The 24,558-nt window shown below is 50.9% G+C and overlaps 1 protein-coding gene across 3 annotated transcripts in view; it reads left to right on the forward strand.

Moving 5' to 3' along the window:
• Positions 1–24,558, forward strand: part of Syt2 (synaptotagmin II) — a 106,616-nt gene that overhangs the window by 40,192 nt on the left and 41,866 nt on the right. The window contains exon 1 of one of the 3 annotated variants that reach the window (NM_001355726.1): positions 22,575–22,699. The exons of the other annotated variants lie outside the window; for them this stretch is intronic. The gene's annotated coding sequence lies outside the window, so the exon portion shown is untranslated. Of the gene's footprint in view, positions 1–22,574; positions 22,700–24,558 lie in introns of those variants that run through there. 3 annotated transcript variants of the gene reach the window in all.

The following is a 24,558-nucleotide window of genomic DNA, read 5'->3' on the forward strand; positions in this document are numbered from 1 at the left end:
AGGTACACTCAGCTGGACTGGTCCTCTGACCAGCTTCACGTACCTCAGCATGGACCAGGTGACAGACTGTGGCCCCACAAGCCCCCAGATCCTGAGTAGTCCTGGTGAGGATGGAGTTAGGATCCAGAAATGGAAGGCACATCTGGAGAGCCATGTTTGAAGTTGGCTGCCATCACAGGTCACTGGCAAGTTGTTTCTCTTGTCTCATCAAGGGTAAGCTGCCTCTGTGCTTGCCTAGTCAGCCTGTGCTGATCATAGAGCCGAGGACACATGAAGGATGGGCTCAGTGCAGAGTGGTGACTAGGGCTGTGGGAGGAGCCTCCCTGACACACTGCAGCCTTTGTAGCTGCTTGCAGATCTTAGGTAGACAGAGGGCGAGTTACACATCACATCCCACCCATGCTGGGAAGAGCTAGCATTGGACATTATGGATGACCATGGTCACATTCTGTTCCCAGCTCTCAGGGAGTACAGTAATTAATCCTAGCAGGGACTTCATTAATCTTGATTTAGTGCCCAATGTAGTATCCTCTTTCCCCCTTCCCCTTCATTGTCTACACAGTAAATGACTGAAGGAAGCATTGATTCCTAGGGAAAGCAGGTTAGGGACTGGGGCGGGGATGCCACAGTTTAGCACCTTGGAGCCTCACTCTCCGCCAGCCAGACTAATTGTACTACAGAGCAGTTACTCATCCTTCCTTTTGTCTCTCATCCTGCCTCTGCCCCTTCTAGTCTTGGTTCCCAAGCCCTGAGGACAGCAGTGTGTTCTAGTTCCTTCTGCCTGCTCCCTAAGCTTAGGTGGGGTCCTCAGGAACTTCATAAGTTGCTGAGGGCTAATCTAACATCAAGCATCATCCTAGACACTGGAACCCCCTAGTGTGGGAACCTATTAAGGAGGGGTGTTCTTTTGGTCTCTCTTCTCTTCTCTCTTGGCTTGTGATGAGCCATTTCCCCAGAGATCACTTGCTGGGGAGTCAGTGGGAGCTGCTGAAAGCTTGGGCAGCATGTGACCTCATTGCTGGTGGGGTCCTGGACCCATAGCAGCCATGATGCATGGCACCAGAGAGATGGCAGCATCTCTGTGAGTTGACAGAGTCAAGTATCATTTCTTCTACACAGCTATGGTTCCACATTCTAGTAAAGGCAAGAATTACACATTGGCTGGGATTCCTAAGAAGTATCCTGTTTAGAGTCCCAGAGACTGACCAGTACCGTGACTGCCAGAGTCTCCTTTTGTGTTGGGAGCTGCTTGGGTGTAGTGTTTCCATGGCTTGTATGGAATTGATGTACAATGAATGTGTTAAGTGAACCCCAAATTCTCCCAATCAGCCACATGTCCCTAAATCTTAGATAAAAATGAGCTGTAGACATCCGCGTGCCGCAGGTCTCCCTTCCCCTTCCCGGTACCCACACAGCCTTTGCTTGGTATCTACTTCAAGAAATGCACTTGGCTTCAAAACAAAGGCTATCAACTTCCCAGGTTGATGCCTCCTGTGCTGGTTTGGATAGGTTTGGCCCCATGGATGCACACGTTTGAATGCTCGACCCATGGGGAGTGGCACTTTTAGGAGGTGTGGCCTCGGAGGAAATGTATCACTGTGGAGCTGAGCTATGCTTAAGCTTGAGGAGGTCTCCTATGCCTAAGCTCCACCCACTGTGGAATTTCAGTCTCCTCCAGGCTGTCTCTTGGCTCCTCCAGCACCAAGTCTGCCTGCCCAACCCCATGCTTCCTACCATGATGATAACGGACTGAACCTCTGAATCTGTAAGCCAGCCCCAATTAAATGTTTTCCTTTATAAGACTTGCCTTGGTCACGGTGTCTCTTCACAGCAATGAAACCCTAAGACACCTTCCATCAGGGCTTTGTCTTCCCTGTCTGTGAGAGCTGCCCTGACCAATGGGGAGTGGGGAGTCAGACTCCAGCCTCAGACCTAGCTCTGGGCCACAGCACCCATGCAATCTTGTGCCAACTTATTTACCAGTTTTCCTTCGAAAGTGGGCAAAGAAGCACCTGCCTTGCAGAAGTTCTCCAAGGACTGAGTCCTCATTGTCCCAGGCTCTGACCTTGTAAATTTTACAATTTTACCCAAGGACATCACTCTCAATTTCCACTCCTAACTAAATACAGAGTGGAAGCACAATCTCCGTGATGTTTTAGTGTTCACTTGAGCGATATGTTATAAACTTCCTAAAGCACTTCCATGTGTATCGCCCGTTTATCTCCCACAGCACACCTGAGGGGTTTAGACTGCATGAGAGGAAAAATTTAAGGCAGATACTGTGTGTCTTTGGTGCAGCTTTCTGTACGTGTATCTGAGTATGGAGACGGATGCGAGCAGACAGTTGTATGTCTGTGATTGTGAGTAGCAGTTGTGCCTTTGTGGATTAGTACATGTCAAATCACATCTCTTCTGTTCCCACAAAAGGATCCTTGTGTCACTTCTGTCCTGCTACTCGATGGGCTTTGACAGTGCTGGCGGGAGAGCAGCCAAACTACCAGGAAGCCTGCTGAGGGTTCAGCTAGGGGCTTGCATGGGATGTATTTCCAGTGGACATGACACAATATAGCATTACCACCTCTTTCTGGAAGCACTTTCAGAGACAGACACACTGGCACTGTGGCCCTTGGCTCTTTGTCTCCCCTCCCCTACCCAGCTTTGATTGATTACAGGAAACTTGTTCCCCAAGTTCTCAGGCTAATGGAGTGCCGAGTATTTGGGGCCACAAATACACACTGTAGGGGCTGGGATCAGAGTCCCTTCCTGTCCTAGCCTTCTTCAGCTGTCCCTTTGGTGTAGCTGTACCTCAGTGTCTCCAGCTCCTAGATGCTCCCTGCATCTGCCCGTCCTGACCTGACTGCCTCCTGCCTCCCTCCAGGACTAAGGTGAGCATGCGTTTCTGCTACTGCATTTCTTTGGGTTGGCTCTTCTCTGACAGTTTCTTCATTTCTAATAATCTATTAACCAATCATTCCCTTTACCTGGAGTGGGTTTTGTCTTTCCAAACACACACACACACACACACACACATGCGCACACACATGCGTGCATACTTACACATACACAGACACACATAGATACATGCACATACACACACATGAACAGACACACATATAGATACATACAGACACATAGACACACAGACTCAGACACAGACAAGCAAACATACACACATATGTACACACACACCAACACGTATAGACACATAGACACACACATAGACACACATGCCCAGACACATACATAGACATGCACACACACCATGGTCAAGACTATGGGCTGAGATTCAATCAATGTTAAACTCATGGCTATGGGAGCACGCTGTTCTCAGAGAGCCCAAGAGACTGCAGGTATGTCAGAGTGTGTCTTGGGCATGCCCAGGTACCTCCTCCACTGTTGGCCCTGAAGGCCTCCCCTTCATTCATGTGCTGGACACAGAGAGAGCTCTAGGGGTCCTGAGCCAGCCAGGACTGTGCTGTGAAATAGAGACTGTCCCAGTTTCCTGGATGGGAAACTTTTCCTAGTACTTAGATTTGTGGCATTTTGACAAGCAGGCTGGCTCTAGCTTCTGCTGACAAAGCACACAGAAGTGTTAGATCACTAGGGAAATTTAAGTTAAATCTGTGGCTTGGCATTGTGACAACCTAGGTAGCTTTTTTTTCCTGAGAGCTGCTGACAAACTTATTTACTTGGCTCTTTAATGAAATAAATTAGTTCCCATTTTCTCTGCTTCCAAAATTAACAATTTTGAACCTAAAATTCTGTTCAATAAATACCACAGATAATAAAATATATACTTTGTACTGGTGATAAACTAGGAAGAAAGAAAAGACAGAGGGAACAAGTTAGGGAGAGAAGGGACTTTGAGGACCCTACCCTACCCCTGTCACTACCACAGGTCTTAAAGAACCCCAAAAGGAGAGAATGAAGAGGTCAGGGGTCACTCCTGAGGTAATAGTCCTTCTCTCTGGCCTTCTGGGATTGCACCGCAAAAGCCTTTTCAGGTGGCTGGGTCCTTTCTGAAGCAGAGCTGTACATCCCAAGCTGACTCTTCTCTGGGTGGCTCTGGTCCAGTGTGGACAGACACACGGTCACAAGCTCATCTGCCAGCTCCCTGACAAGTGCCTTCAGGAAGGACCTGGGTCCAGTATACTTAGCCCAAGAATTGGTATGGAAGAAGTGTTGCTATTTTTATTTTATTTATTTTATTATTTTATTTTATTTTATTTTATTTTATTTTATTTTATTTTATTTTATTTTATTTTATTTTATTTTATTTTATTTTATTTTATTTTTGGTGAAAATCAGTAAAATTGCTGGAGATAGCATTCTGAAAGAAAACCAGAATGCTCAAAAAGACATCTGTACAGTGTCTAGACTGGACAGGACCTTTGATCTCTTATTTACATAAGACATGAAAGCAAATGGTCTCTGGGTCTCTCATTCATTCTCTCTTCCTCCTTCTCTCTGTTTCTTTTCCTCTCTCACCCCCTCCCCACTGTGCGTGTGTGTGTGTGTGTGTGTGTGTGTGTGTGCGTGCGTGCGTGTGTCTGTCTGTCTGTCTGTCTGTCTGTCTGTCGTCTGTAAGACAGGGTCTCCTGTTATCCAGGCTGGCCTTGGTGTAGTTGAGGATGACCTTGAACTTCGGATCCTCCTGCCTCTGCCTCCCGAGTGCAGGGAGTCCAGGCTGGTACCACCATGCCTGGTTTTCTGTGGTGCTGAGTGCCGAGAATGCTAGCTGGGACTCCTGCACACTCTGCAAGCGCTCTCCCACATGACCAACAGCCTCATCTCCTAGTCTCTTGATTTACCTTTTCCTCTCTTGCACGTCTGTTCTAGGGACAAATGAACTTGGAAGAATGCAAATAAAGTTTCTTAGGAGACCGTGGGTGGGAAGAATATGAACAGAGCAGATGGGCTGGAGAGGTGGCTCAGCGGTTAAGAGCACTGGCTGATCTTCCAGAGGTCCTGAGTCCAGTTCCCAGCAACCACATGGTGGCTCACAACCATCTGTAATGGAGATCCGATGCCCTCTTCTGGTGTGTCTGAAGTACTCACATACATGAAATAAACAAACAAATATTTTTTAAGAAGTCTAAGAATAGAGCAGATATATATGAATAGCTTTCAAAGTATTTTAAACAAATTTAGTTGACACCCATAGGAGGCATACTATATTCAGCAATAAGAAGCAGGGGGCTACTAGTCCCTGGAACTGTGTGCATAAATTTGTAAAGAAATCACGCTGAGCCCAAGGCAGCAGCCCAGGGGCCTGCAGATTGTATGGTTTCATTTACAGGGCAGTTCCAGACAGCAGAGGTAGGTGAGCATGGTGGTGCATACACCTGTAATCTCAGCACTTCAGAGGTAGAGGCAGGAGGATCAAGGACAGACTCAACCATGAGTTCAAGGCCAGCCTGGGCTGCATGAGACTATCTCCAGAAACAAAACAAAACAAAACAAAACAAAACAAGACAAATCCAGGCAAATGGAATCTGTGTTAGAAAAACAAGTCGGTTCAATGGTAACCGGAGACCGATGGGGATGAGGTGTGTGGGGCAGAGGGTATGAGAAAGCTGGGTGACAATGACGCTGTGCTTCTTGACTGAGGTGGGTAAAGTGGCCACTTACCAATAACTCATTAAGTGGATAGACACACATACACACATATATATCTACATATATATATACATACATATATGTGTGTGTATGTGTATATATATATATATATCTGTATATACGTATACACTCACGTATATACTTATTTGTGTATGTGTGCACACGGTATGGCTTATGTGTGTGCTGTGTGTGCAGGTGCCTGTGGAGGCCAGAGGGTGTTGGATCCCCTGGAACTTGAGTTACAGGTAGTTTTAGTTGTCTGATGTGGGTACTAAGAACCAAATCCTAGTCCTTTGGAGGTAAGTGTGCTTATCCTCTGAGCTATCTCTCCAGTGATTGTACCTCAATGCAGTTTGGAAAGCAAAAACTGGGTCAGTGAAGACAACTGGAACCCACTGCTGTCATATGCTGTCGGGAAACCTGAGTAGTACTGGGCTGGGCTGAGCCACCTCCATTCCAGCTAAGGATAGCTCAGAATAAGGAGCCTGGGGCTAGGTTTTTCCAGGGTTATCTTCCTAGGCAAACCCTCTACTCCTGAGCTAAATCCCCACCCCCCAGTAACCTCTTGGGGAATTAGAAAGGGACTGGGTGTCTTCTCTTCCTCTACCCCTCCCCTCTACTCACACCCCCTGTTTAGGAATGCCTGGGTTCACATGATGATGAGTTCACCATTCCCACCTGTGTTGGGTAAAAGGGAGACACTTGAAGTGGAAGACTATATGCCCAGGTAGCCGACACACTGCCCAGCCACTCCCTAGAACTGATAGAGAAGAGACTCCTGCCTTGAGTCCCACATCTCTGAGGCTAGGGCATAGATAATGCAGCCTGTCTGTATGGAAGGCAGCAGGGAAGAGATCAGGCAGCTGGGATCCTGGAAAGCCTTTGAGAAGGGACCTATACCTCTCTATGTATACTCCTGCAAGAAGCAGGCTCTTTTCTTTCTGGGTTCCTGCTGCTCTGGCTTTTGTGTGCTGATGCTATACCCAGAATCCCAACTGAATATGTTTCTAAGACTTTTGTCAGACTCCCATATCCCTATCCTGTCTGTCCAGTATCACCACTGACATTCTGTAAACACGGGTGAAATGCCCTAGCATGTGCCAGGCACTGTGCTAGATACTGAGGCAGTCGGAATACCAAGGTTGGCCTTCTCTTCCCAGCCCCAGGTTATACAAATAAAGGAGCTAATGAAACAAAGGGGCTCTGCAATAATCTGTGGGTGTCACAAGAAGTCATCAGGTGTCCTTTGAATACTATGGCCATTTAACAGAATAATAATAATAGATTCTCCCCTAGGGTCTATAACCTGTTGAGCCACAGATAATGATAATGGTGTCAGTTATGGTATCTCTCTCACGGAGTGGGCCTTCAATCAAAGCAGAAAGTGATTGGTTGTTTCTATAACGTTTGTTCCATATTACATCAGTATGCCTCTCAACTCTATACAGAAAGCTGCTTCTTGCAGTAGATGGCAGTTAACACAGAGTCCCACAACTGGTCAGCGTGTGGAGAATAGGAGACTGCTCTGTGCTCAGCCCTAAATGGGGCATCTGTATCACACTCCAGTCTTGGGGATCATCATGGATGATGATGACAACATGGATGGCTGACAACAGGGAAACAAGGCTTTTCCAAACACAACAGGGCAAATGCACATGCAACTCACAGAGGCTGTGCCAGCGTGCACAAGGTGTGTACAAGTTCCAGCCAGACAAACGTCCCAGCATAAAGGGCAGGGAAGTTGTCATTAGGTCCTACCACTAGCTGGGGAACACTGATAGCTGCTGGGAGATGGAGAGCCATTTTTAATTCTAGAGTGTGACCGCTGGTAGGCGGAGCATGCTGAAGGGATTGGCCCCACACCTGAGAACACTTGAACAACCCTGACCGTACTAGGTGGGTTTAAAGACAGAGAGAGAACATGCAATTGGATCAGGAAGCAGATGGGGCAAACATGATCAAAATGTATTGTACACAACTCTCGAATAATTAATAAAATATAATTTAAAATGTGATGTTCTAGGTACAAAGAAAGAAATGAAGAGTGAGACAGGGAAACAGGCAAAGAGGAAGGAGTGTTCAAGGTTTCGCAGCAGTAGCTAAGTCTGTGGGGTACTGACTGGGGCGTTCAGCACGAACACTAAGGGTGAACGAAGAGATAAGGGGTTGGATAAGGTTGGACTTGAGTCTTTAGGACTAACCATGAGTTTGCAGGAAACAGGAGGAGCTGAGCAAGGGGGCAGAAGCACCCAGCTGGGTCAGAGTGTGGGATTGTGTGTGCAGGACACAGGGTGTGGGGCCATGTGTGCAGGATATAGGGTGTGGGACACTATGCAGGACACAGGGTGTGGGGCCATGTGTGCAGGACAAATGATCTGTTTCATCCACTTAACCAGTGATATGAAAAGGGAGAAGGAAGCTGGGTGTGTGGGTGTACACCTGTAATTTCAGCCCTTGGCGGGAGGAGGCAGGAAGAGCAGCTACATAGTGAATTCAAGGCCAGCTTTAGTTACATGAGGCACTGTCTTCAAGAAAGCAAGACAAATCTGCGAAAAGAATCTTGCAGAATCAAAGGAACGTGATGGATCCAATAACCAAAAGTAACATGTGTTGACTGGAGGAGGTTTTTGTTTTGAGACAGGGTCTCACTCAGCAGCCCTGACTAGTGTAGAATTCACAGTGTAGACCAGGCTAGCCCTGGGCCTTCTGCTTCTCAAGTGTTGAGATTACAGGTGTGTGTGACCACACTCACAGTTAAAAGATGCTTTAAGAAAACATTTTGAGCCCTTTAGGAGTATTTGGCTGTGAATTCTTCCTAGTATGGAATCTGAGTATTCAAGACAAGATGGTGCCGTACTGTGTAGGAGGAATGTGCTTCCAGCGACCTTTAAGGTAGAGAGCTATACTGAAATACTCAGCAAATAGCCTGATATCCTGTTTCATTTTAAAATAACTCCAAGAACAGGACACGGAACCCCTATAGTCCCAGGTGTGAAGGGTAAGAGGCAAAATGAGACTGGAACATGTTCATTAATGTTGCAATCACAGGCTCTTTCCCAATCCTATGTAAAATTTAAGAATGTTTGTAATGAGAGTTCTTCTCATAAAGATGCCCCCAAGAGCAGACCATGACAGACACAGGGTATGGTGGGAAAAACTGTGGGAAGAAACCCAATGAATGGCCCAGGACTGCCATGTTCGAGATGTATGCAGTGGAGACATCTAGCCAACAGTGGAAAGGACCAGCAAGGACTGGAGAGCAGATGAACTGCAGGGGACCTCACTGTGCCTGAGGATTGCCAGGTCTGCCTGTGAACCCAAGCACAGGGCCACTTTCCTGCTAAGGGAATGGCTTCCACAGCCCACTCTAAGATCAAATGGCACACTCTTCCAGGGGCAAATGGGTGGCTTAAGGTCTCTTTGTGGTTTTGGTATCTATAAAAAACTCTGCGGGCTGGTGAGATGGCTCAGTGGTTAAGAGCACCCGACTGCTCCTCCGAAGGTCCGGAGTTCAAATCCCAGCAACCACATGGTGGCTCACAACCATCCGTAACGAGATCTGACTCCCTCTTCTGGAGTGTCTGAAGACAGCTACAGTGTACTTACATATAATAAAAAAATAAATAAATTAAAAAAAAAAAACTCTGCTTAGCTAGGCAGTGGTGGCACACTCTTTTAATCCCAGCACTTGGGAGGCAGAAGCAGACAGATCTCTGTGAGTTCAAGGCCAGCCTGGTCTACAGAGCACGTGTGTGTGTGTGTGTGTGTGTGTGTGTGTGTGTGTATGATGGTGGTGGTGGTGGTGGTATTATTTTCTTGCTGAAATACCATGACTAAGGCAACTTACAAAAGAAAGCATTTAATTGGGAGTGTTGGAGGTTTGCTTATAGTTTCAGAGGGTTAGTCCCTGACCGTCGTGGTGGGGCATGAGGTGGTAGGCAGGCAGGCAAGCATTCAAATATATGAGCCTATTCTCACTTGAACCACTACAGAATCCTTCCACTCATTGGTGGGCTGGTGGGCAGAGGTAACCTGGACACCACTCTTTCTTTACATACCCATGACCCTGGTATTCAAAGGGAGTATATAAGAGGAACTGTGCCAGAGCTGGTGCCAAGAGTAGTTCAGTGACTTGGCTGGCACACAGAGCATATCCTTGGACCTCTACCACGGCCTGCTGCTGTCTCCTTCCATGGGCAAAGAGCAAGCACTCTCTCTCCATCCTGGCACTACTGCCTCTGGGAGTAGACAACTATTCACTGTGTGTGTCAGACACTTTGCTATTATTATTTTATCTGAGACAGGGTCATTTGTAGCCCAAGCCGACTTTGAACTCATTTGACCTTCTTTTTATTTATTTATTTTGGTTTTTCTCAAGACAAACCTTTCACTGTGTAGCTGAAACTTTCACTGGCTGTCCTGAAACTCACCATGTAGACCAGGTTAGCCTTGAACTCACAAAGATCTCTTTGCCTCTGTCTCCTGGGTGCTGGGATTAAAGGCTTGTACCACCACACTATACATTTGTAGTACAGTGCTTTAACATTCTTTTTAGATGTTACTATGTGCCACAGTGTCAGAGGACAGTTTTCAGGATTCTATTCTGGGGGTTCTGGGGTTAGGCTTGATGGTAAGCACCTTTACCTGCTAAGCTACCTCCATAGTCCCAATCTTGAATCTCTGATTGGCTTGACTTTACTTAGATACTTAGGTCCAAGCTAACCATCAAACAAAGCCTTGTGTTGTGCCAAAAGCCTAGATTTGGAACCACAGGCCACATCCCATGGTGAACTCGGCATGTGACTGAAGAAGTTAGGAGCCTGCATACTCAGCTCAGAGAAGGTGGAACCCCAGGATCTCCTCAGCCACTCAGCTCCACCCCCTACTGACGAATGACATTTGTCCTGTTGGTACCTGTGTTGTGTCTGCCTGTGGTGTGGCCATGTGTGTCTCCTCCCTGGAGTGGGACCTGCCTGAGGTCAGACACCATCTTGTCATTATTATATGTCCAGCGATAAATGCAGTTTTAGTGCGTGGCACTCTCAAGGTGTTTGCCAGGTGAATTAATGATTGAAAGAAATGACTAGTTTTGCAGCCAACTTTGAGCAAATTGGGACCTCTTTGGCACACCACCCTATTTACAAACCATGCCCCTCCCTTTGTGTCTGCAAACCCTCCAGAGGCTGCACTTACAGTGTATCTCAGTGGTAGAGTACCGGCTCAGCAAGCATGAGGCCCTGGATTCAGTTCCCAGCACCGAGAAATACATTTAAAAATTTCCAGTAAGCACTCCGGGCAGGGCTGGCGGAGGGAGCAGGCCGGCACCTGCCGAGCGTCCTCTTTGAACACCTGCCCCCTTGGAGCACAAGGCAGGCTGGTGATGGATGTGGGCTTGGCATGAAAAATCGAGGCCGTGGGCCGGCTCTCCCTGCCAGGCTGCTCGAGGGCTGCAGAATGGTGCAGGGTGGCCATGAGGGAATGTTATCGATGGCCTAACGCGACATTTGGGGGAATTAGCTTACCCTCACATGTAATTATAAAGCATAGAATTATACAAAGGGACAGAGCTGGATGCAGGAGAGAAGAAATGGTTTGTACCCAGCAGTGGTGGTAAGTGAGCCAGGGAGAAAGGCCAAGCCATCCATCTCTTCCAGGTGCTTCCTGATCTGCAGTTGGCGAGGCTGGCAGGTGGCTTTGGAGGATGGGGGAGGCAGTACCCGAAGAAGTTAGGAGCCTGCATCCTTAGCTCAGAGAAGGTGGGACCCCGGGATCTCCTCAGCCACTCAGCTCCACCCCCTACTGATGATTGACATTTGTCCTGTTGGTACCTGTGTTGTGTCTGCCTATGGTGTGGACACCACCCTAAGCCTCAGGGTTTGGACCTGAAAGCCCACAGGGAGTGGGTGGTCCCTAAGGGTCCTCCCTAGATTTCTTCTGACAAGCATCTTTGCAGTCAGCTTTTAGTGTCTGGCACAGTGTTTGACAAGTGGGCATTTATTGAATGAATGCCAACAAATATATGAATTATAGGGTCCATGAGAACAAGGGTGCGTTGTTAGGTTTTGAGTCTTGCTATGTAGGACAGGCTGGCTTTGAATCTGGGATCGTCCTGTCGCAGCCGTTCAAATACTGGGATTACAGGCATGCACCACCAAGCCTGGTGAGGAGTTTTGTGTCCTTTCTAATTGCTCTGTCGGTCCTCAGCGTGCTAAACAGTGTCAGACATAGTACATGCTCAGTGAGCATTTGCTGATTGACTAAATGAGTGCGAAGAGAATGAATGCGGAAGTGTGAGACTGGCAGGGGAAACCAGAAAGCTCAATGGCAGGGGTGACAGGCTGGGTGGGGGAAGGGAAGCTGGGACAGAGTTCTACTCCTTGTGAGCATGGCTCTATGCCCATGTGGTCCTTGGCAGTAGCCTCAGGACCATCTCTCCTGTCTTGGGGTGATAGTTTTCAAACTGCAGCCCATAGACTCCCAGCCCAGACTCTTCGGGGAAGATTGAACTTAACCCTGATTTCAACTGAATCTGGGACTGAGCCTGGGAATATGCATTTTATAGAACACTACAGAAGTTGTTTTGTTGTTGTTGTTGTTTGTGTTTGTTTGTTTGTTTGTTGTTTTTGATGCCTTTTAAAATCTAGGAGCCAGTGGGGTATCTGGAAAGGGATTTCTTTCCATTCTCTGATATTCTGGGCTAGTTGTAGCCTCTGCTTACTGAGGGCATGCCTTGCCATGTCGTCCTGCCTGGTGAGATATGTATGGGTATTGCTGTTCCTTCACATTTGAGGAAGCCAAGGCTCTGACAAGCTAGTGGCATTGCCTCAGGTCACAGCAGTGAGCTGGTAGCAGGGTCAGGGTGCCCGGTTGGGCTTTTCCTGATCTGACTTCTGCATTCCTAGACGGCGATTCCTTTCACGGCTAACCCTCAGCCTGCTTCAGCCTCTTGTCTGGACCTCGGCGGAGAAGAGCTGTCATTCCCATTGCAGTGACCTTGTGCTCTGGCCTGTTTTGATGGACACATGGGAGGCGGAGGGCAGCCTCTCTCTGCAGACAGGCATCAGTCTGTTTTTTGCCGAAGACCTACATGCTAGGCCCAGTGCCGAGGGAGTCTGTGGGCTGGGGGTAAGGTCCTATAGGAAGCAGCCCTGACCCTATGGACCAGAATGTCTGTCCCTCAGCCCACCTTACATGTCAGCAGCTGTCACCTGCTCGGCAGATGGGCCGACTGGCAGTACTCCTCCCTGGGCTCTTCCCAGATTGGCTCCGTTGTGCCCTGGCTGCCCCAGAGCTACAGCCATCTGTGCCTGAGAGAGACTAAACATCACAGAAGGGCGGACAGGGCCCTCGCAGCCCTTCCAGGTTGTGAGGAGAGAGTTTGGGACCTCTCAATACTTAGAGCTCCTGTACTCGGCTCAGGCACCCGAGGACCAGCACAAAGCTGGGTCTGTTAAGCCTTTCTGAGGTGGAAACTACTTGCATCTAAGCCATCTCTTTCTGTGTCTTTCTGTCTGTCCGCTAAGTGACCCTGGGTGTCTCTCCACTGTAGTCAGAATCCCCAGAAACCCTTCTCTGAGAGAGATGAACGAGAAGAGCCAAGAGCAATGCTAAGTCTGCTCCTGGTTTAATCCAGCCGTTCTTCCAGCTCTGTTTTCATAACTGACTCAGCTTAGCGCCTTTATTTGTTTGCTTGTTTGTATTAATGAGATAGAATCTTACTATATAGCCCAGGCTGGCTTTGAACTCATGATCCTTATGCCTCAACTGACCAGGACCTGGGATTACAGGCCCGTGTTCTGTCCGTTGCCTGGCTGTCATAGCCTTTCTAATAGGAAATACAGAGCCCTGCATTTCCTGACTGTAAAACTTAAAAGGCCAGAAGAAAATGAACCCAGGCTAAGCATGCAGGAGGGAGGAGGGTCCTTGTATATGCACGCCCTTCCCCAAACCATACAGCTTACAGTGCATTTGGTACTGCCAAAGGAGGCATTGTTCCTGCTGCAAAGGTTCATTAAGAGAAAGAGAGAGTGATTGAGCTTTGGTGAGCCCAGCCAGCCACATCCCAGGCTCTGTGGAGGAGCCTCAAGACCCAGCCCCAGGGACCTGGAAGCTCAAAAGTGCTCTAATTCAACAAACATTTATGTTCAGTCTGTGCCTGGCTTTTAGGACGGAAAAACCAGCTACTTGTTCCTCTGACCAGGAGCAGGGTCCAGGGGCTCTTCATGGACAGGCTGCTGTCCCTAATGGGAAGGAGTTGACATATTCCCAGGCAATCTGGCCACCCCCTTTTGAAAGCATTTGGCTTCACATTTCCCTAGAAAACGAGGACTTTTAGGATAAAAAACTAACATCAACAACCAAAAAAAAAAAAAAAAAATTGGACTACTGCATTGCAGTGCGGCTGAAATGCAGGCTGCCCGGCAGAGCATAGGGACTCTCCCAGTGCTTGGCTGCTGCCTCCTCGCCCCCTCAGGCAGCCACTGTGACAGCCCTGAAGCCTAGAGTGGGGGAGAGGGCTCCGGCTCTCAGGCCACTGAGCTCTGGACTGCCCAGGCAGTACTCAGGAGGTAACAGTAGAGACTTAGGTAGGGAGGTAATGTCTGGGGGAGGGGGAGGGGAAGGAGGAGGGGAAGGGGGAGGGGGAACAGACAGGGGTCCAAGCTGGGGGGCAGCTCTGCTACCTACCTTGTGTCCTGTACTCAGAGAACCTCCAGTTAAGACCCATGTATGCCCACTGTGGACACCGTTGAGAGTTAGAGGCCCTCTTAATTCTCTCCGCGGTCTCTCAAAATAAAAAGTGTGTGTGTGTGTGGGGGGGGGGTGTCTTTTCCATCCACCCACTTAGAGCATCCCAGCTTAGAGATTCAAACCGGGGACCATCGGGCTGAAAGGGAGCTAAGAGATCGTCTTCCCCAGGCCCTTTATCCACAGGAGAAGAAGGCAGCTTAGCCAAGGTCACTCAGCTGGGGCAGAGCAGGTTGTAGAGCCCAGAGGGAAGGCAAAAAGGGATGGAAGCCTGTGGAGGGAAACCCAACCTGAGGGCTCTCAGCGGGGGTCAGCGGCTTCCTCCTGACTCACTAATGAAGTCATCCAGTAGCTGCTGTTCAAGGCAGCCAAGGAGGTGATAACAGGCTTTGTGTGGTGTGTCCCCTTCCTCTTGCATGTGCATACATATGTGTGTAAATATATGTATGTATGGGCATAGGGATGTGTACATGTGAATATGAATGTGTGTGTGTGCACGTGCATGTGCACACACATGCAGAGGTGTACACATGGGTAAGTGTTCCAAAGCTCACTCTCCCCCTCCCCCCTCTGCCACACTGAGTTCTAGCACCGCAGATGACACAGGCCAGGGCCTGGCTCAGTCATCCAAGGGCTTCTGCAGCCCCTCCTGGACTTTAGTCCAGGCCCTGCCCCAGGCTTGGACCTTCAGCTTCCATGAGTTGGGATCCTAGGGGAGCACTGGGTATAGAGTGGGAGGGGCAGGTGTGGGCAGGACATACTCAGAGCCCCTTTGCCCTTAAGTTTGCACAATAGCACAAGGCGGCCAGATGCTTGCTTCTTCTCTTGCTGCCTGTCTTCCAACCACAAGCTAGTACCTTAGGAGTTACTTCTGAAAAAAACTGTTTTTATTATTATTTAAGTCATGAGTATGTGTTTTGTCTCTGTGTAAGGGTGCCCACAGGGGGTCAGATGTGTCAGATCCCTCTAGGTCTAGAGTTAGGGTAGTTGTCAGCTGTTTGATTATGGGTGCTGGGAATCTAACTCCAGTCCTCTGAAAGAGCTGTGTCTGCTCGGAACCATCTCTCCAGCACCTCTTGACACTTCTCCTCTCTCCTCACAGCCAATCCAACCCCAAAGCCTGATCCCGCTATTAGCACAGTGCTTCTCAACCTTCCTAAGACTGCACCCCTTAATACAGTTCCTCATGTAGTGGTGATCCACAACCATAAAATTATTTTCATTGCTACTTCATAACTGTAATTTTGCTACGGCTGTGAATCGTAATCTAAACATCTGGTATGCGAATGGTCTTAGGCGACTCTTATGAAAGGGTCGGCCAACCCCACGGGGGTCAAGGTCCACAGGTTGAGAGTCACCGTATTAGCATCTCATGTGTTATGCACAATCTAAGTAATCTGCCTACAATACACTTTCTTCCTCACTGTACTGTTAATATCCGTCCAGCCTCCAAATCAGAGCAAGCCGTTCTTCCTCCAGGAAGCCCCTCTTGATTTCCCTTTTTTGCATAGCACTGTCCCATATTTTTTTTATATCACTGGTTGCACGACAGATATAATGGCATTCGTGTATCTGTGTGTGCGGTCAGTGGCTGGTGTCACCTCTGCATGCAAGCCAAGCACTCTGTGAGGACAATGTCTTGTTCGCTTTTGCTTATCAGTGACTTCTCAGCTAAGCGTTAACCGTAAGTTGCTGGGTAGATGGAGGAATTGGCAGGTAAGTTGAGTCAGGCTCTGTGGACAGAGGCAGGTGGAAGGTTTTTCTAAGAGCTGGCCTGAGTGCAGGGTGCGGTGGCTGGGTCCCCAGCACAGCAGGAAGCTGGCCCATCAGTGGGGGTGGGGGGGGATGCAGACAGCAGAGAGGCCATGGAGTGTTGTCTCCTTGGGTCATGTGACTGGAAATATTAGACCCTGGGAGCAATTAGTTAACTTAATTAGCTCATCTATTTAAGCAGCAGCTAAAGCAACGGGGCCTGAAGACCATTTTGGGAAAGACAGTCAATTATTTGCACCAATGTCACCCTAATTTCCCAGTAAGCTCGGCTGAGACTGGGCAAGGGAAGAGACCTGAACACTCAATTAATTTCCCCGTTTGGAGGCTGGAGTGGAAGGAGGCTGGCAAGAAGCAGGCAGTTCATGCCGGGAAAGTCCCAGTGGCCATCTTACTACTGAGCACTGACCCTTCTGATAAAGACACAGGCTGAGATGTGACCCAAAGAGAGACTGATTTAGTCAAGGTCACCCAGCAAGTCAGAGCCAGTGGCATGCCAGATCCCAGGTCCCTGCCTCCCAGCCCAGGACCTCCACTTCACTGTTGGGTATCACCATGGTGACAGAGTGACAAGGCTCACCTAGGGCAATGTCCAGAAATGAGCACACACCTCTATTCTGGATACTGGGTCCCTGTTTTGTCCAGTGCTTATCCGAAGAGGGGTTGGACATATAGTGATTCTGTTTCTAGACTATGAGGAGAGTAGTTCATAGTTCCTGTTGTTCTCCGCTACAAGGTCAGCAGTCAAAGATGATGAAGTGTTTACTGTGTGCCTATGCTGTGTGGGTGAGGAGGGGAACTGCAAAGAACTCACAATACACAACAGAGCCCTGGACACTGGTGAAGGACAGAACAGAAGGAAGTTCATGAGGTCTGGGTGTTGAGGACGGGAGTGAGGAGCGCTGACTGATTGAATCAGGAAGTAGTGCAGGGGAGTGGGCAGGGCAGAGACTGGGGCAGTACTGGGGCCAGAGGCCTGACCAGGAGGGGCCATGAGGAAGGGCCATGGGGAAGGGGCATGGGGAGGGGCCATGGGGGAAAGGCCAAGGGGAGGGGCCATGGGGAGGGGCCTTCATCAGAGCACATTGGCTGGAGGCTTCTGGGAAAGGGTGATATTAGGGGGTTTTGTTTGTTTGTTCCCCAGTTCGAATGATGCCATTGAGATAATAAACCATATATTATATGCAAAAGATAAGGACATTCTGCACTGGGAAGGGACATATTTCCATGGATTGTTAGTTAAGAGCTTGCATTGCTGGCTTAGGAATCAAAACTCAAAGGAGTGACGGGAAAGAGAGTTAGTCAGCACCTGAGCTCCAAGATGCAGGAGAGAGTCCAGTTAGGGCATGGGTTTCCCTCTAGGATTCAAGAGTTGGTGACCTTCAAAGGCTACGTGTCCCGTTCAGAGCTGCTTCTGAACCCCCACATCCACATGTGCAAGTTCCTGCAGGATGGCTGGTCCCCGAATGCAGTCTAGACCTCTAAACTGGGCATGTCCCAAACCAATTTCATACTCCAGTCTCCCTGTACTCGGGCGACGGACTCCACCACTGCTGCAGGGATACACTCCAGAGTCCCAGAAGTTGCCCTGGATGCCTGGCTCTCCCTTGCTTTCTGATGCAGTTTCTCAGTCAGCAGGGAGCCTTCTTGCCACACCACCCCACTCCCGGCCTTTTTACTGGCATGGCCCTGCCACAGGCCATCTGCTTCACCTTTCCCATCCGAATGCAGTACTGGCTCTCCTCTGTCTGGGGCTCTCTGGCTGTCCCACCTTCCAGTCCAGCCCTGACGTAAGCCTTCGACTGCGCCTTGTTGCTCACCACCTGACCTCCAAGGCCCTTTGAGTTCAGGCCCCTGGCACTGCTTGAGTCCCATTCTGTTCCTTCCCATCCTGTTCCTTCCTACCGTGTGCATGAGGCTGGGGATCTCTGAGTCCCAGTGAGAGGCTGTCTGCCTTGGGCGTGTTCGCAGAGGGCCAGCCTTTCTGCTTCTAAGGAAGCACCCTCAGCCATGGGCTTGCCCTTTCCTGCGGCTCATGGACCGTTCTCTGCTAGTAGGAATTGTGACTTCCGGCATGCCGTTCCCAGGCCTAGGAGAGTGAGTATGTGGTACATAGAGCATCCTCAGGAATGCTTATCCAAAGAGTGTGGGACAGAACGTTCCAGGCTGCATTCTCTGTAGGAAAAACCCAGCTGTACTGGAAGGGGTCATGCAAGCCACGTGTTCTGACCAGCAGATGGCGATAGAGGTCGCCGTGCGTGAGCAGCCCCCACTCCCAACCCCTTTCAGGTGGGCAGGCTTACCTGAAGGGGTCGTCTCTCCCACAACTGCGGGAGGCTGGCATCCTGGCTTCTTACATTCTCTGGAGAGAGGCTCACTGTACAGATCCAGTTTGCTCTCCCTCTTCAAGGCCCCTCTGCCAAACACGGAATCTTCATAGGTGGCCTGGGAATTGCTACTCATGTCTAGGAAAAGCTCTCCTTGGGGAGACATGGCGATGCTGTCTTTTGAGTACAGCTGGTACTGGAGCTATGATGGGAAGACTCTAAAATTGGCAGTATGGTCTTGGACAGTCCCTTCCCTCCCCGGGAGGTGGGTGGCTGTTGGAACCCACGGATCAGGCCTTGAATTCCTTGGGCCCTGACTCTGGAGCCAGGAGCAAGGCAAGTCCTTGGCCTTCTCTGAGCCTCTGTTTTCTCAGCTGTGAAGCCTGGTGCTTATGGACCTGGGGACTGCTGCCCTAGTGGCTCAGTGACTAGGATCGGTGGAAGGAGGGACAACATGATAGCACTGGAGATGGTCACAGTGGCAACTGCAGGAGTTAACACTCTTTGCAGAAATCTTAATTTCTGTGTCTTTCTTTGGGAGGGAAGCACGGGAACTATTGCTTTGTCTGGACAGTCGGGAAGTGAGGAGTGGACCCGGCCAGTGTGTCGTCACCGCTCCCCTTATCCCTCTCCCCTTGCTCAGGGGAAGCCTAGGGATGCTAATTTCCAGCAAGGTTTCCTCTGCTCTGCGTGCAGCAATCCCAAGCTACTTTGCAGGGACCCAGCTGTGGTGTGTTCCTGAGGAGCCTCAGGTGCCTCCGACAGGAAGGAGGACACCTGGGTAGCAACAGGGAGAATGCAGAGTGGGTTTCAGGGTACCCCTTCTGTGAATGATCCCCATCCCTCATCCCCCATCCCTCATTCCATCCAGGAGCTCTGAAAACAAAAGCAGGGGTGTGCTGCTTAGATGCAAGCAACGAGCAGCAGCGCCGTGTATGTGAGAGGGGCTTAGAGCTGCCATCCCATCGGACTGGAAGGGGGAAAGCCACTTTGCTTGTGGTATGTGGACTCAGTTGGGAGTGACCTTGGTCATGAAGGAAGCAAGAATCTCCTACCCCTTCCCTGGCCACTCCTGGGTTGGCCAAGGCATGCGGCTGTGGTTTGGAGCTGGGCTGGTTTGAGCTGGCACCTGAGGCCAACTCGGGGCGAACACAGGTCATAGCCTCGCAGGGGTGAAGCCAGGTGCAGAGTGGGAGAGCTGGTCCTAGTTGCAGTCTACTTTCCCCAGGAAGTCTAGAGCAGAAGTCAGGGACTCAAGAGCCACTAAGTGGCCTGTGATGGCAGCTGAGGAGTTTGTGGCCCAGGGAGAAGCTGAAGGCAGAGGATGGCTTGATTCCTTCACCAGCGGGAGTGAGCACCTATACAGCTTGCCTAAATTCCCTCACACCTCCCATCCCTCAATCCTTAGGCGAATAACCCTGTTTGATAGTGAAACTCCTATGTTGCTGGTGAGAAAGATGCTAGGAGTGGTTTCACTGTCAAGTCCAGTCATGGGTGTGTGGCAGTCTTGGCATTGGATACTCAGCCTCAAGGCTACACTTGCTGAGGATTTTCTGTGCCTGGAGGCCAGACTCAACAGGAAGGCCTCCTGTGGAGAAGACAGAATAAAGGGGATGGAAACAGGTAAGGACAAGGGGAGGGGCAGGGCACTGAGGCTAGCTGCTGGAGGTGTGGCCTACATGGTGAGACTGTGAGGGGAAAGAGCGTGCCCTGCTCTGAGAGAGCAACATGTGTAAAGGTACTGAACAGGGCAGAGCATGGTCCTTTCAGGTCCTGCAGGGCAGTGAAGACATCTGAGCAGGGATGTGGGCCAGGGCAGAACCAGCTGAAACTGGAGAGTGGGAAAAGGATGGGAGGAGCACAGGGAGGAGGGAGAAGGTATAGATATGTACCCAGGCCATGTGGATTAGGGAAGATCAGCATCCGGAATCACAAGGCCCACCTCTGAGCCACCATGACTCCTGAAATAGCCTTGTCTTGCTCCGAAGCCTCCAGAGATGGTCTACATGGATTAAGAGATCAAAGTTGTAAGGTTCATTGTTACCACCCCTGCCAGGGAAGGGAGCCAACTATAGATGCCTTTCTCAGAGGACCTGCCCCATCTGCATAGATGCCACCAATAGAAGTCCACTGTCCCTCCACCCCAGGAAGGGACAGGCCCATGGTGGCAGTCTGTGAACATAACAGGTATTTCTAGAAAGTGTGGACATAGCTTTATAGACGGACTCCATCTCTGCCTCAGACCCTCCTGCCTGGCAGCAGTTTTGAGGAAGGCCCAGGGCATCTTCCAATTCATGTGGTAGTGCCCATTTATCCATCCGAGAATCATCACATTTACCCATTCCCATCCTGAAGGTGTGGGTTCTCCTAAGGCAGGATGCTGTTAGGTACGCTTAGCTAAAGGAAATCCTGCAGTCTAACCTGAATGCAACCTACTGAGCCTCCCTCATTGGTGGAAATCAAAGAGGGGTGCTGTTACCCCCGTGGAGGAGCAGGCCCCTTACACTTCTTCAGCCTGCCCACTCACAGGGAGCAGTTCTCAGATCTGGGGGTGGCATGGGCAGGCATGGGTACGGGAAGACTCCTAGTACTACTTATAGTCTGACCTTGAGCTCTTGACCCCAGGCCACCCTTTCTCTCTGGAGAATGAACACCTGGGAACAGCCTTCCCAGCACTGTGGGCAGCCCCTGTCAGATGTCCAGGGACATGCTCCTGCCCAGCCCTGCTGCATGGAATCCCCAGACCAGCTCTTCTGTAGCCTCGGGCCTACAGCAAGCAGTCACCATTCTAAACTGAGTCGCTAGCCCTACAAAAAGCAGCCATGCTGCCTGCCGGAGCATTACAGCCTGTGAGGACTGGGAGGGAAGGAAGAAGGGGTTGATGGTAGTTTAGTAATTTCCTGTCTCTTCCAGGTATGCCCATGGGAAACACAAAACAACAACAACAACAACAACAACAACAACAACAACAACAACAACACACACACACACACACACACACACACACACACACACACACCTCATCACTTCCTGCATCAGGTCTTGAACTTGATTCCTGTTTGAGTGTACAGAACAGGAGGGAAAGAGAAAGAGGTGTTGCCGCAGAGGGTGGAGCAAGCAAGCCAGTCCAGACGAGCAAAGGTGGGCTGGGCTGGGCTGGGTAAGCTGGACACTCCACTTGGGGACTGGGATGCTGAGGTCTTAGCAGCAGGGGAGTTGGGGACCGAGGGTGAGGCGCAAGGGTCAGACCAAGGCACTGGGGATGAGGGGGCACCATAGTTTCAAGCCTCCCTGCCACTCTTACTCAGTGTCCCCACTCAGGGTTTGTGGAAACCCTTGCCCAAGAAGAAGAAAGCAAGATTTGGGGCAAGCAGGAAGGGCTCCAAGATACAACCCTTTTACGGGTAGCTTCCGTGTGTCGTCGCCCCTCCCATAGCTACCTATGGAAAGACCCCACACCCTGTCCTGACTCCACCCTCCAGAGACCTGGTGCAGTGGCCCCCGGACCACTTCCCCTCCTTTCCTCCCTTCGGTGTCCCCCTTTTGTTCCCCCTCCCTTTTTTTCTCTTGACTCAGGAAAGCCTTTAATCTGTATCCCTGAAGCGCGTCACCCCTCTCTCCTCTCCCCTGCGGTTCAGTCAGGCGGAGGTCCCCCTCTCTCATTCCCCTCCCCCAGCCACTCTTGAGCGCCGAGAAGCTCCCGGAAAAGCTTGCAGAAGCGGGGCAGGTGGGGAGTGTTGTAGGAGGGCACTGCGCGCGTGGTGGGGATTCTCCGCAGAGGCAGGGGGGAGCCCCATGCGGTTCCGGGGTCTGAGCCGCCCAGCCTGCAACTTCTGAAATGACCGCATGCGGCTAAACCCCTCTGCCCGGTGACTCCAAGCAGCATCTTCCCGGGGCGGCCCCTTCTCAGCCACCCTCCGCGGACTGTCCTGACTCAAGAACAGGGTGTGGGCTACCAGGACAGGTCCCTGCTCCCCGAGATCCAGGATCTGGATCGGGGATCGCCTCCGAGGGGCCGCACGCGCGTGTGCAGGCGGATGTGAGGCGCATCTCAATTGGCGGGCGGGGGAAGCGGATCAGGTTGTTACTACTGCAGAGCGCGCGAGCGAGGGAGCGGGAGGAGAGCCGCAGCGCTGGCCGGCGCGGGAGTGGGAAGAGGGGACCTGGACTTCGGGGCGGCAGACTCCCGCTGCCTTCTGCACCAGCCCACGCCGAATCGGCTCCCGGACCGTCCCCGGGTAAGAGGGAGCCCAGGCAGGGAGCCCTGCGAGGGCATCCCATGTCCCGCAGTCCCAAGTGAGGCCACACCCAGGACACCAGCAGCTTTCCAGGGCCTGGTGTTGGACCCCTGGGAGGCTGGATCACCAAATGAGACCATGACTTTCAGGGTTCAGCACTTGCTGAGGCATAAACTAAGTGCAGGATCAGCCCTTGGTGAGATCGGGCTCCCGAAATCCACTTCTTTGTCCCGGGGGAGATGTCCTGAATATCCCAGGAACCCCTCCACCTAGACCTGTTCTAGTGCTGAGCACAGGATAGCGCTCTGTACTGGGACAGGGAGCTAGCTAGGGAGCGAGGGCACTCACAGCTCATCCCAGGAAGAGGTGCCCTGGAGGGTGGATGCAGTGGGTGTGTGGTGAGAAGCATGTGCAGAGAGAGAGAGAGAGAGAGAGAGAGAGAGAGAGAGAGAGAGAGAGAGAGAGAGTGGGGGACCCTGCGTGCCCCCGCTGCAGTGAGAATGAGTTGGTGGATCCCATGTGCTCGGAGCTTTGGAGCCCCCTGGCGCAGAGTGGCGCGCAGTGGGGGTGCTGGCACTCCTCGGCCTGGTCTATCCAGACCAGAATCTGCGGACATGTTTTGTGCCCCGTTCTCTCCCGAGAACTTTTTCATTCTCCAACCAGTGCCGTGGCTTTGTGCATTGGAGGGATGGGGGTTTTCAAGGATCCTGGCAAGCGGCCACGGATGGGAGAGTGGGCAGTGGCGCTCTGCTGGTTTGCTGTGTGACCTTGGACCAATGGTGTACCTCTGGGAGTCTCAGTCTGATGTAGGGGAGTGGTGCACCACACAGGAGTGATGGTGGGGAGATGGGGAAGAGGAGGAGGAAGGCCGTCCAGTCCGGTGAACCGAGTCCGTGACTAAGTCTGCCAAGCGTTCCGTGCCTGGGAATTCACTGCCTTTGATTCTTGGCCTCTGCAGAGAGCCCTGTGCACACTTGGAAGGGCAACAGTGTGAGACTCAGAACCTGGAACCTCAGGGGGCATCAGAAGGCATTCTGCCCCTTTGGCTGACCTTGAGTAACTCATTTACTCTCCTAGGCCTTAGTCTCCAGACGTGGAAATGGGGGTTTGGCACATCGAGGATCTGAGTCTTTCCCATCCTGATACCTCCTGTCCCAACTGAAGGGGAAACGGTACAGAAGGCTAGCCCCTGAGTATGTAGTTCCTTATTTAGCCTTCCAAGTGGACTGAGGCCTACAGTCTATTACCTCCATCACTGTTCCTTACAGAGTCTCCAGGCCTGACAGGCCACTGTTAGCCCAGAACTGCCCACCCTCTGCACAGGACATAATTTTCACTGGGGAAGAGGGTCCCTGGGATAGACAGGAGACTCAGAGGCCTCCCAAGGTCATGCTGTCTTCTCTGCTGTCCGCTACCTCAAGAATCCTTCCTTGGTAGAAAGCTCTCTAGTGGGAGCTATACCAGCCCATTGCACAGCCTGGACTGCCTGCATGGAAGACCGAGGTGTTCTTGGGGAGAACCTGTTGGGACTTCAGCTGAGATAAGTCCCTAGCCTGGCGCTGGGTCTCGGGTACTTTAGGAAGACTCCTGGGAAAAGAGGAGAAAGTTAGGCTGAGTCCCAGGCTTCAATTCCCATTTGCACGATCTTATGTGACCTTGGGAAATACCCTTCCTTGCCTTCCTCATCTGTATATGAGGAAAGTCCAGCTGGAGGATGCCCCGGAACCCATTCATCTCTGAAGTCGTATGGCCAGAGGTCAGGATTGGTGCTTGCTGAGTACCAAGAGGGCGCTCTATGGGAGCAGGTGGCCTCTGGAACTCCCAGTGCACGGCCCCTCCTTGCGTCTATCCCCAGAGAT

This window comes from Mus musculus, chromosome 1 (assembly GCF_000001635.26).
Source record: "Mus musculus strain C57BL/6J chromosome 1, GRCm38.p6 C57BL/6J".
NCBI classification, from domain to species: Eukaryota; Metazoa; Chordata; class Mammalia; order Rodentia; family Muridae; genus Mus; species Mus musculus.